At 33.6% G+C, this 4,406-nt stretch overlaps 1 long non-coding RNA gene across 1 annotated transcript; it reads right to left on the reverse strand.

Annotated features, from left to right (window-relative positions):
* Positions 1–315: 315 nt before the first annotated feature.
* Positions 316–2,611, reverse strand: LOC106323213. Its single transcript, XR_001266660.1, has 4 exons — positions 2,472–2,611; positions 1,815–1,980; positions 807–861; positions 316–545 (listed from the first exon to the last, which is right to left on the reverse strand). It is a non-coding gene; the product is annotated as an uncharacterized LOC106323213 (long non-coding RNA).
* Between the last annotated feature and the right edge of the window lie 1,795 nt (positions 2,612–4,406).

Below are 4,406 nucleotides of genomic sequence, written 5' to 3' on the forward strand. Positions count from 1 at the left end.
AACTATGACGCAGAATGACATAATTTCTCAAACATACAAATTTAACTATAAGATTGCAAAGACATGATACATGATGCAGAATTTGAGGACATATGCTGAATGCAGAATGCAAACATCAGAATGCTGAGTGCAGAATCCAGAACTGTAAAGACATGATGCAGAATGCAAAATGCAGGACACTCATACAACAATGTAAAGACATGGTGCAGAATGCAGAACACTAAAGACATGATGCATAATGCAAACATCAGAATGCTGAGTGCAGAATCCAGAACTGTAAAGACATGATGCAGAATGCAAAATGTAGGACACTCATACAACAACCGAAATTAAATTATAAAATTACAGGAACGTGATTATATGTGACCACGAATGGTTAGTGGATAACACAAGTAAAAAGTTTCTCAGACATTTAAACTACATAAGTCTCACATACCTTCAAAAATATATAATTACGTGAGACTCAACTAATTCAAAGAGATGTACTACCTGTCGCAGAAAGTGTGCTACGCTTGCAATCTCCTCAGACCTCCTAAAGCCCAAACCTGAAAAAAAAAATCAAATTAATTAGATTTTACTTACATGTAGTCATATGCCTCATGCTTACCATGTTCCTTCCAGTACCTAAATCTTGGATCGGTTTTTAAAATTTGAACAGTCTTTGTGTCGCTATATAGTACATGTGGTACAATAAAGAATCACATATGATTTGTAGTATTTTGAAGTTGTTCGTCGTTTTTCCATTCAACAAACCACTTCAAATCTTTGTAGAAGAGAGATGATTATTTCTTTGCCATAAGACTTACCTGTCACAGATGTCTGCTACACTTGCAATCTCCTCAGACCTCCTAAAGCGCAAGCCTGGAAAAAAAATCAAATTAATTAGTCTTTACTTACATGACTGGATATTTAAAGAATTTGTAACCATTTGGTCGTGTTATTCCCATCCAAATGGTCTCGGTTCACATTTTGTTTATCTAAGCCGCACTCTAAAATCAAACCCATGGGTAGTTTTTTTTTACCATTCTACAAGTCTTAGAAACCCATTTGTAGTCTTTGACTTGAGATTTTCTTAAACTGTTGGTTTGTTATACTTGTGGTTTGTTATTCCCATCCAAAGTAAACTGACATGTCTTATATGTCTTTGTCTAAAGAGTTGTATGTAACCCGTGGGTGTTTTTAACTGACATGCCTTATACACCTTTGTCTAAGACTTGTAAGCCGTGGGTCTTCTTTTAACTGACATGCCTTGTACGTCTTTGTCTAAAGACTTATGTGTAAGCCGTGGGTAGTGAAATAAGGATCTGTTGTTTTTGATATGAAGTCTTTGTCTATAGACTTGTAAGCCGTGGGTATTAGTAAAATAAGCATTCGTTTTTGATTTCTCAGTCTTTTGTCTCAAAGACTTTCTTAAACCCTTGATCGTTATACTCCCATTCCATCCAAATATATTTTCTCTAAGCCGTGGGTAAGTAGAATAAGGATCAGTTTTTGATTTTAGTCTTTTGTCTTAAAGACCTTCTTAACTATTGGTCGTTATAATCCATTCTATTCAGATAATCAAAAACAGGATCTTCTCAAGCCGTGGGTTAGTAGTAAAGTCTCTTCTTGTCTTAAAAGACTTTTTTTAAGCCGTGGGTAATAAGTCTCCTTTAGGGGCAGCAAAGGGACAATGTTCCCAAAATAAGAATCTTACAGAACACTATTAGCTTAGTGTCTGTCTAAGATCTTTTTTTGGTTGGAGGGGGTTGAAGTGGAAAATCAAACCATCAAAACTGATGGGAATCTGTAGAGCATAAGAAAGAGTTATTTACCTTAATGACAGGTTTCACACGGAGTCACTGCAAAAACATTCTGCTGCTATAAAGACCCATGTATGTTGTTTTTCGCCTTTCAGCTCTTCCATCTCCCTCTCGTCACACCGTTTCTTCTCGTGTGAAGATACACCATAAACCACAGATTATGAACCCTAAAATAAAACTACAAAGAATAAAGATGCAGCTTAGAAACTGTAACAAAAACGACAGGACTTGTGAGACATAATAATACAAGAATAAGAATTTGAGAGGTTAAACAAACAAACAACACTAGGAGAAAACAGAAACCTAATGAAAAGAGAAATACAGGGGGTTTTTTTCTATCGATTCTTCAGAGTTTAGTACCAAAAACCAAACAAATCAGGATCCAATCTGCATAAAACAAGACTATCAATCGAACTATAAACGTCAATCGAACAAGAAAGATTCACAAGAAACCCCAAACCAATCGGGACGGAATAACGAAACCCTAAATCAAGACAATCAATCGAACAAGAAAGATTCACACGAAACCCTAACATAGACGACGAGCGAGAAACCCCAAACCAATCAGGACGGAATCTAAAGAAAACGAAACCCGAAAAACGAAATTGCGATAAAAATTCCTCAAAGAAATTATGATTTACAGAGAGAGGGAGAGGTTGAAACACTTACTATGTTGAATGAATTGGATCCGTTTCTGCAAAGTTTGGAAGAGTCGTAAACACCTACGAAGGTTGAGCGTTCTTTAGAGATTTTTTTTTCTGATTTGGGGGAAAAAATGTTCTCCCTCTCTCTCTCATCTATACTAGCAGCCTTTTTTAATTATTTACAGTGCCATTTCTTTTTAAAAAAATATTTTTAACTAGTATTATCTCCGTGCATAGCACAGGCTAGTTTTGCAAGCATTTAAATTGTTTTATTTAATAAATAAATATTGAATTTTTTTTCTTTTTCTATCAAAACTAAAAAAAATAGTCACATTTTCTGGAACAGAGAAATTTCCTATAATATCTTTTTTTAAGTCTTTATCACAAAAATAACCTTCATTGAAGAAAATGACCATATAAGTTGTATTTTTACCCTATAGTTAACTAATCTAAACTTAGGATTTAGAGTTAAAGGGTGGAGTTTTAGGGACAGAGTTTCAAATTTTATTAAATAAATAAATATTAAAAAATTCAAAATAAAAATGAACTATTGTGGTCATTTTCTTTTTTGAGAGCTATTTTTGTGACAAATACTAAAAAATAGCTATTTGAGCCCAAAACTAAACATGTAAAATTAGTAGTTTAACACTCAAAAATAACAATTAAAACAAACTTTTATCAGTTTTATCGAAAAGAAACTGAACACCAACACATCAAAATAAGATAAAAAAAATATTGAATGATTCGTTTAGTTCTATTTGTAACTGTTTTAAATACGTTTTTTTTTTAAAATAAAAATCGGTTTCTTTTTTATACTCTAAAATTTAAAGTGAAACTAAAGTAAAATATGAAAACCATTAACTTTTATTGAAAGTATATTTATACTAAAGTTTTTGAAATGCACACTTTCAAGGTAATTTGGATCACACAGATCAAGACCATTCTAGCCTACTCGTACTAAAGTCGAATACAAGACCTTAGAACCTCTCCCATTAAGCCTTAGTACTTTCACTCGCTTACAAGCTTATGAAACCACTCTTACGCTAAGAATACAATTCATGTGACAATCCTAATACATAGGTCGACCATGAATAATATATACCCAATAGCCAATCGGCTAATCCTAGTCTTCTACGCAATATTTACCAAATGCCCATTAATGGTATGTTCCCCAAAGCGTCTACCAAGTCTTCAATCTCCCTCTTTTTAGCTTTAGATGCTTCTGAAGTACCTGCACAAATCCGTCCATAGAGACCACATATATTGATATACCATGAATTTTACCAGTTTTCAGCCATGATATATAAGTGTTTTAGAATCTATTTATTATGTTTTGGAGACTTTTTAGAGTCTTTACAGGTTCATGCATGTTTTGGAGCAATGTGGTGATTACATAAGGTTTATGAATCCGAATATCCAACAATGAAAGGAGAAAAGTAATAAGCTGGTATAAAGAATGATAAAGAATGTTATCTACCATCTGGTATCAACCATCAATGTCTTGGCAAAGATCCTCGGACTAGAAAATAATTTATAGACGTCCATATGCTACAATGATAGTAAAATAAAATGCCAGACACATTGACCCGAGAGTAAGAATGACTATGTCATCCCAGCTTAGCACCACACGGTTTTGATGTCTTAAAGACACAACCAAGTTGCTACAAAGTTTATATAAGATAGATCAAATAAATGTTCCAAATAAAGTTCCATAAATTCCAAGGAACCTCGGAAAGAAAGAAAGGTGCATGAGATAAAATCCGAGTTTTATCAAAGAAAACCATTCCAGACATTGAGATATAAGGCTGGCCAGCTGAACAACTAGGTACCATACCATATAGCTTGGGACGCCAAGTTATAAGGTTATTAAGGTCCTAGATAATGAAATCTCAAATTGATTTATACCATGTCTGGAACTAAAAGAAACTATATATATATATATAAGTGTGTCGACACATAT

This window comes from Brassica oleracea, chromosome C1, assembly GCF_000695525.1.
Source record: "Brassica oleracea var. oleracea cultivar TO1000 chromosome C1, BOL, whole genome shotgun sequence".
In the NCBI taxonomy this organism is placed as follows: Eukaryota; Viridiplantae; Streptophyta; class Magnoliopsida; order Brassicales; family Brassicaceae; genus Brassica; species Brassica oleracea.